The sequence below is a fragment of the Tachyglossus aculeatus genome, chromosome 23 (assembly GCF_015852505.1).
Source record: "Tachyglossus aculeatus isolate mTacAcu1 chromosome 23, mTacAcu1.pri, whole genome shotgun sequence".
NCBI lineage: Eukaryota > Metazoa > Chordata > Mammalia > Monotremata > Tachyglossidae > Tachyglossus > Tachyglossus aculeatus.
Window position 1 is genome coordinate 22,313,082 of NC_052088.1, and position 8,849 is coordinate 22,321,930.

An 8,849-nucleotide genomic window follows, 5' to 3' on the forward strand; every position below is an offset into this window, starting at 1 on the left:
TACAATGTCGCCCTTGGAGGGAGCGATAATCAAGCGAGCAAGCGGTAATTAGTAAGCACCTTCTGTGTGCAGAGCTAAGAGCTCAGGAGAGTACAGTACAATTGGTAGGCATGGTCTCTGGCTTCAGGGAGCTTACAATCTAGCAGGGGAGACAGATCAGTAAGTAAATTATACTTAGGAGGAAATAATAGAGAATAGAAATAGGTAAAGAATTGGTACAAGCTAGTGGCGGCGATATCCTCCCGGGATCACAACTGGAGAGTTTCCAGTACTCTACCAGTCTCGACTACAGGAGGGAGAGTCAAGCAGAGGCCTACCCATTCCATTCCTAGTTTGGGCAGTGGCTAGCGAGTGGAAGGCAATATGCTACATGTCAAAACTCACCTATGCTAGATAGCAGCAGCACAGGAGAGAGTCGAGGGCAGAGACTCAGGTTTACTGAGCGGAAGGAGGCAATGGTAAACCACTTCTGTATTTTTACCAAGAAAGCTCTATGGATCCGCTACCAGAACGATTGCAGAATGCAGTGGGGTGCTCCGGGAGAGATGTGTCCATGGCGTGGCTATGGAACGGGAACGACTGGACAGCATAAGACGACAGCAAGTGGTGGTGATGGCGGCTGAATGCTTATGGGGTGGCTGCAATGGAAGTTGGGGGATAAGGTGGGGAGATTAGAAATCCATCTAAGAAGGCCTCCTGGAGGAGATGTGATTTCAGAAGGGCTTTGAAGATGGGGAGAGCCGTGGTTGGTAGGATGTGAAGTCGGAAGGAGTTACAGGCAAAAGGATGGCAGTGTGAAGGGGTGGAAGGGATGAGGATCAGGCACAGAGAATAGGTTATCTTGAGAGGAAACAGTTTGAGCTGGGGTGCAGTGGAAGAAGGGAGTAGATAAATAGGAGGGAGAAAGCCGAGTGCCTTGTAGCCAGTGGTCAGAAATTGCACTGTTTGACAGAAGTCCCTAGAATTTGTCTTTATGATCATTCAGTAAAATTTAACTGGCATGAAGATGAAAGTTTCCCTCACACCCTAACTGTTTAAAGGCCCCCAGTCAGAAAATGCTCTTTCAACCACTCACCCTTCCTTATTTCTTGAATTTCACTGAAAAAAATAAAGAGCCTGGAAAAGGAAAAGCTGCACAGTGTTTGTCATTATTATCAATAATGATAATGAAAATAATAATAATGTTTTTAAGCACTATGCACAAAGCGCATATGCTAAGCACTGGGGTAGGTATAAAATGATCAGGTCAGACACAGTCCCTTGTCTAAGGCAGGGTGATGACAGAACAGGACCTGGCTTTCTTCATCTTTCCTTTCACTAAGGCAGCTGAGAGACTCTCAGGACTTTTAGCGTTCATAGGATGTCCTCTGCTATGGCCAGAGATCTCCACTATAAGGGATGTAGAACCATGGTCAGTGCTTTTTAAGCTATGGCAGGTTGTTGTACATGTTATCTCTCTCTTGAAACTACCCCTGAAAAATCTCCCTTTAAAAAGAGGCATTGATTTTTTTCAACTAATGTCTTCGTAACTGTCACGTTGATTTTTCAGATATTCTGTTCATTTCTGTTGCTGCCCGCTACTGGGCTAGGTAGAGCAGAGATGGGGCTGGCAGAAGTTCAGGTTTCTTGGAGAGCAAGGAAAAGTCCAGCCCAGCAAGCAGCGGGATGCTCACATCCCAGGATGGGGTGGATTTGGGGGATTGTTTTTCCCTGCTTCTCCTTTTTCTTCTTGTTTTGTTTGCAGAAGGTTGATTTTGAACTGGAGGGACATGGCCGTTGTCTTGTCACTTAGCGTGATTTGAAAGTGAGAGTCTGTGTAGTGCTCTAGCCTGCCCTCAGCAATCAGCTTTCCACTCACCAGGCTTTGATTGTAGGAGTTGCCTTATTTGCATTGATGAGGATGAGCCAGCTGCTGGGGCATACAGAAGTGCACCTGACACAATCACTGAGTTCAGGATTAGCACAGGGAATCAGGAATCCACTATGCTATATGGCAATCTCAGCCTTACATTAGAGTCACTCATGCAAAATGACCCAAATTTGCAATGAGCACAATTAGCAATCCAAAGATGCATGTTAATTTGGGGGCTTGATGTTTTCTTGCATTTTTCCTTATTAAATGTAATAACAATATGCAGTTTATTAGGCTAGTCCAGACGTGAATGACAGGTTTGTGGACTTAAAAAAAAATATAGCTGTGAGCCCAATTTTTTACCTACAGCTACTGAATTCGGTGTGGCAACAGTGAGGGTTTATGTGCCATGTGTCTTCAGGGGTAAATACAAAGCATCTCTTCGGAGATCTAAAAAGAATAAGGAAAAGGTGCTGTTTTGAAAAGGGAAAAACTGCAGATTTGGTAATTTTTTGCAAAAGATACTTGTGGGTATTTTACATCACCTTTTCATGTTCCCGAGCTTACATTTGGGTAATACCTAGTGAGATACACACAGCTCTTTCAGAATTCCCTAAAAGTGTAAATGAATATGTTGGATTCTGATAAACGACTTTATAAATCAAATTGAGGAGCAGAATCCAGCCCATGGCTGGGTTCCATATGTCTGAACTCTCAGGTTTTGAAAGGCTCACCTATATACTTTGAAAAAAAAAAAACATTTTGCAAAAATTGAATAAGTGATCATTCGAAGCAAAAGCAAGCAGTTCAAAAGCTAAACCTCCCATTGGAGAACAGAAAATTTAATGAGCTTTTAATGGAATGCAATGCTCAGAGTAGTAAATTATTTGTTAGTTGACGATGCAATCAGCATGCTGATTAAGGTTGCTTGGTTTTTTACTAAACATTAACTGAATGAAAACTGGGTAGAGTCCCTTGTTCTGCTTGGGGGGCTTTAAGGAAGCAAATGGACTTTCAGAACACAGATTGTCAATAAAGGTGAGTGCACTCCAGGTGTCATTTGAATATGATGATAAAATACTTCTGATAAATATTTAAAAGCATTTTAAATCCACAATGTTCGCCTAGTGTATTGTAGGCTCTGTTTAAAGCAACAGTGGGCCCTAGCAGGCCTTTACAATAATTCCTCTATCTCTCTAGAAAGAAATATCTAGAGCTGCTTTCTTCTATTGCAAAAGAGGGGGACAAAAAAGAAAAGGAAAGGAAAGGAAAGATAGGCTTTGAAAATACAAGCTTAGCATGGGCATGGAGACCAGAAACTGCTTGAGAGTTTGAAATGTAAATCTGCAGCATGCAAAACAAAACAAAAAAATCAAAACAAAGAGAAAAAAATTACGAGAAAAGAAAAGACGTGTTTCTCTGGCTAGATTGAAACGAGAGGACAATTAGGTAGTTTTCATTATTCCTGGAGTAGCTTTGTATTCCGATTATTGAATTTTAAAATATACTGGTTGTAGTTTTTTTAAAAGGTGTAATTCATAGAGCAAGAACATTTTAATCCTGGAGTTATTTTCTTTCTTTTAAGGGAAGTTCTGAAGGGGCATTTGGCAAAACGGAGAGAGAATTTATGGATGCTTATTTTATAGTTTTTTGACTAAATACTGAATCCTTAGATATTGCCAGCAATCATAAATTGTTTTAATCAATTAAAGTATTGCTTATATAGTTAGCGTTTTTAAGACGGCATGAAATTTTATTCTTTGTATGTCTTTTTGGCAGGGTAAATTTACGAAACAAAAGGGGGATTTATTTTTCCAGAAACTGAAGAATTATAGGTTCCTGATTACATTCTATTTTCAGGGTTACAAAGTTCTATAAATCCCAATTAGTTTCATTATCGGTTATTTTCTGAAATGATCAGATACCCTTAAAATCTGATAAATAACTATCTCTGTGTTTTAACTATTCCTGTTTATGACCCAAGAGGTTAAAAGCCTTTGACTGGCATTTGACTTCTGACCTCATATAAATGTTATCTTATCAGTTCCTGCTTGTTAACTTGTATTGAGTGCTTGTCCCTGATGGCTTTAGATAAAGGGGTGGTGGGTTTTTTTTTTTTTCCATTGGAACTGAACCATTTGGATTGTTCTTAGCCCGCAATCCCAACACACATAGAAACCAGCTAACTTATGTCCTGCTTAATTGTCTGAAAACCAGCCTCTGGACAGTTTATTTAACCCAGCCTTATTTTGTATTTTAACTGGATGGGTTGGATTTGGTAATATTTTAAATATCTTCTCGATTATGGTTATTATTATTGGTAGAATCTGAAATAATAATTGGCATAACTCTTCACATTTCTACCAGATAATTTTTACCTTTTTCAACATAAAACACAATTTTAGTTTTGCACTTTGCTCCAGCGTGAATGAATTACACAGATAAATTATGGAAATGATGCTCACCAGTCCTCAGACGTCCTCCTAATGAGGGAGTCATCAGTATAATATGTCTTAAAAAAAAGTATGCCCTGTATAAATCTGTGAATACTGCATTATCCAACCTTTGGGGAAGAAAAGAGTGACTCTGGTGTTCTACTCTGTCCTTCTCCTATCCTAAGATTTAGGCTGAATTTCTGCCCTTTTTTTTGTGTGTGTCGGGTGTGTGCATGTGCTTGTGTGTTTTTTACACATACAAGTGTCTTTGAGTCTATTCACTGTCTACACATCTAAATACATTCGAATGTTTGCATTTTAATCTCTCACCATACCATGACCAGAGCAATACAGTATTCCAGGCAGATCACGGAGTCTCTCTCATTTGCTAACGTGATTCTAAACAAAATATTATGTTAATTTCCATGAGGAACTGGGCTGAAAGGAGAGGGGAAGGAAAAAAGGCAGCCATCTTGTGGGAGTCATTTTGCCTTTTTATCCTTATTCTTTCTATTTCTAAAACTCCACTATTAGGATATTGTCTGACTTTAATTAGTTCCGAAAATAATACCAGGTGCACAGAAATACTTGTGTATTCTTGTTTAGAGCATAAATAAGTTGCATCACCATTTTTGGACTTAAAAAACACACTGTGGCTACAAATAAACTGCATCTGTCCTTTTCTCCTCTTCTATATAAACATACATATGGATGAAGCATATGAGACAGATTGGGCAACAGAGAGATCAGTACAAAACCTCTTTAGGAAAAGCACCCATCTATGAGTCTTTCAGTTTTTCCAATGCACAAAGTTGATGCATCAGCAAATTAGTCAGCCTAGCCACACCCAAGAATGTTCAAATTAAAACATTTACCAGCCTTTGTATCATATTCCCCCTGTTAGAGTCTGCTTTAGGATGTTTTGGAAGTGGATGGCAGCTTTTTTTTTTTTTTTTTGGTTTGACAATTTTTTCTGGTCTGTTTAGAGAGCTGCTTGGGGCCTTTGTGATGTCACAGGGCTATTCACTGGGCTCATATTCCTGGAACACAGAGGTTTCATGGAATTCTTCCAACTTCTCATTTCAACTATTGCTTTTTTAGTAGAGTCCAGAGTTTAAAGGCAGGAGTAACAAACAAACAAAATACCATCGGAGTAAAACAAACCCACACCAAATTGATGCTGGGCTTTTCTAAGCTGAGACCCTTTCACCGTAGTTATAACACGAAATCTCTTTACTCCCTGTTTTGATATGTTGAAGATTGTAAAGGCAGAGGATATTTCAAATTTTCAGTATTAAGTATTTGAAAAGCCTTCTGAAAGTATTTCTCAATCAAATCTGTGGGCTGGAGTAGTGCACCACACTGCTCAATTGAGCAGAATGACAATTTGCAGCCTGATGCTATCGTGGAAGGCAAGCACCAACTGAAAAAAGTGTTTTCCCTTCTTCTCTAAATGTTTTGTGGCTGTCTACAGAAGGGCAAACCATTAATACAGGCATCTTTTTGGCATAATTAAAATGAAACTTTAAAACAGGGCCTCCCCTTGCAGCCCCAATCTAAAAGAGCGGTTACTGCAGAGAAGAAACGAAAAGGTTGTATATTGAGCAACAACAATTTATAGTCTTGAGTCTGGCTTTCAACAAAACAAACCTTAAACCTTTTCAGTGTCAGTGACCCTAAAAATCCCAACTAAAGGTATAATGTTGACACCCCCACTGTTTCCATTTGAGGGGAAAAGAAAGAAGTAAATATGAGTTCAGAGAAGAAATGAAACTCCCTCTTCTGCCCAGAAATCAGCCCTAAGTGGGTCCCTACCCTTAACTCTGATTGGACTGTTTATCACGGCTTCCCGAAAAATCTGATTAATCCTAGAAACTGGAGGTGAACTCCGATGAAAGGGACGCCTCTCGTAGTAGACTGCTGTTCTTGTTCATTCCCAGTTAATGTATAAATTTGTGGACGTTAATGTACAGAAGACCCCTGAAGATGAAAAAAATCATTTGCTTAAACCCGTTTGTCTGTGCCAATCAAAACCACAGACACAAAAGTCCTTTCAGAGCGATATCTTAAATGGCATAGCAGCAGTGAGGAGGCCAGAGGTATTTCGATCTCTTTGACGAGGTCTTCTTAGCGTCCTGCACAAACATACATTTCAGATTCTACCAGGAAACACTTCTGATGGTCTCTATCAGCTCCCCAAATCTCTGGTCATAACTTCCTCTACTGGGGTAAAGCACAGGGTTCGGTGAAATCGGGTCTTCTAATGTCACAGCAATCAGACCCTTGTGTTGGAAAGAGTAAATGCGAGACCCCCCCAGTCCCCACAACATGGGTAATGGAGGAGTCTGGCTACTTTTCATGATAGCAGTTAGTATGACATGATTCCTAGCCTCTTTTTCTCTCCTCCTCCTTTTTCCATTTCTTTCTTTATGAAAGGTGAATATACGTTTTAAAAAAAGAAACAAATGTCCTTCTGGAAAGATTACCGCCTCTCCCCATCAGTTTGTTCCAGGAGAGAGTGGGTTGGGTGGTTAGTTTATTTTTGGGGAGATGTGCTTAATAGGGCAGTGAGATGTGCTTAGTAGGGCAGTGATCCTCTTTGCTGTCAAGTTTAGTTGGATTCAAACTTCCAACCCAAGATCAGGCTCCACGCGCAGAGCCTGATCTTGGCCATCCGCCTCCAATCCCAGGAAGGTGTTTTGAGGATTCTTTTTTTTTCTTTTGTCCCTTTCCCTGGGTCTTTCCTCCCATGACCCTTGAGAATGAATCCCCATCCGCTTCCAGAGTCGAAGGCTTCAAGTTGATGGGAGAGACTGGTGTGTATGGCTAGAGAAAGTCCGTAAATCAGAGCGGAATGCTGGGCAGGTTAAAAGAGGATAGTAGCCTCGACTCGGGGAAGCCACGTAAATCTCACCCTGGGCTTTGTTCGGAGTGGGGGGTAGGGGTTGGGGTAGAAGCTCTCGTTCTCAGTAACTCCCCGCCTATAGCCTGTTATTAATGCCCTGGGCCCCCTGCAGCGAGTGCTAACTTCTGCATGAGAGCCGCCACCACCCTTCCCAAACACTGGGCAGTTCGGAAAAGTCAAGCACGGCCCATCCTGATTTTCATTTAATAGTCAAAACCAAGATGAATTTGGGCTATTATGATAGGACAGCTCCCTTGAAAAGATTATTTGAACTACAAAGGCATTCATTTAGGGCTTGCGATGTTGCAGAAAGGGTCTGCTAGAAATTAGCAGCCTGTCCTGGTATTTGGAGAGCAAGAGTGACAACTTATTGGAAGTTCTCAAGGAATCATTTATATTTCACACTCCACTAGGCAGCTGATTTGAGATTGTCTGTTAGCATAACAAAGGCTCTGAGCCTGTGAACTTCAGAAACCTTTCGACCTCTTAGCTGCTGGCATGAATAGCCCCCAGCCCTGCCTATAGAGATCTCCCAAAGCTCCCCTCTTCGTGGCTAAATTGTTAATCAGGGTAATTTAATATAGTTTTCAATATGCCTCATCTCTTATAGGGAAAGGTATTCACAGCTTCCCCCACCCCAGAAAAAAAGTTCTTTTATTCCAGTGTGAGAGGGGCACAGCTGCAGACAGACTCCCATTACCTCCCCCTCACACCCCCGCCCCTCGCCCCCTTGCAATGTACAGAACAGCAACCCCACTGAAAAACAGGAAGAGAAAGAGAAACTCACAGCAACAATCCCTTTCCCTGCACTGCAACCTGAACCTGAAATTCCAGTCTATTTACCCCTCAAACCGACTAAACAAAAGCCAGGGCCCCAGCCATAACTGAAGCCACCTCTCCATCCCCTTTCCCCACCACCACACCATTACCACTCTTTTGCATCTCCCAACAAAACCTACCAGACAACCAGCCTCTCTAATTTTCATTTAGCTCACACTCTCACGGAGCCTCACACCCTCTCCCTCTCTCTCTCTCTCACACACACACACACACACACACACACACACACACACTTTCCTTCACAGTCTCCCTCACGCCCCGCATACACTCACTCTCACCCACATTCTCAATTCTCATGCACATCAGTTAGTTGAAAAGAGCTCTAGCACAAATATGTTCATTTTAATCCAGTTAAGACCTAAGAGGCCTCATAGGACATTATTCAGTAGTTTGAAAACCACATATAAAACTCAGATTTTGCAATACTGATTGATCTCAAAAGGGCTTTTCCAATGCCTCTCTCTTCCTTTCCATCAGGGTATACCCTAAATAAATTAAGAAAACAAAGCAAAAAAAAAAAAACAGTTATAGGGAAAGACTCTGCCAGCACTGAAATGTTATTGCAGGTCTTTTGTGGTATACGCAGTCTCCCATTATCCATTAAGCTAATTTAGAGCACTGGTGGCATACTGGAAGGAAAAAATACAATCCATGGAAATTAATGTTTGGTTTTTCTCCCTTTTTCAGAATTAAAAGCCAAGCACGCAGTCTCCTAATCCCTAGTTTTACAATATAAGGGCCCACTCAGAATTTAAAAGAATATTGATTCTGGTTCCTTTTGATACTTCCTGTTCGATTTGGGGTGGCGGCGGGGAGG

The 8,849-nt window shown here is 41.2% G+C and overlaps 1 non-coding gene across 1 annotated transcript; it reads left to right on the top strand.

Moving 5' to 3' along the window:
• The first annotated feature begins 236 nt into the window (after positions 1–236).
• Positions 237–374, top strand: LOC119944976. The gene has a single exon (XR_005456113.1). It is a non-coding gene; the product is annotated as a small nucleolar RNA SNORA7 (small nucleolar RNA).
• The last annotated feature ends 8,475 nt before the right edge of the window (positions 375–8,849 follow it).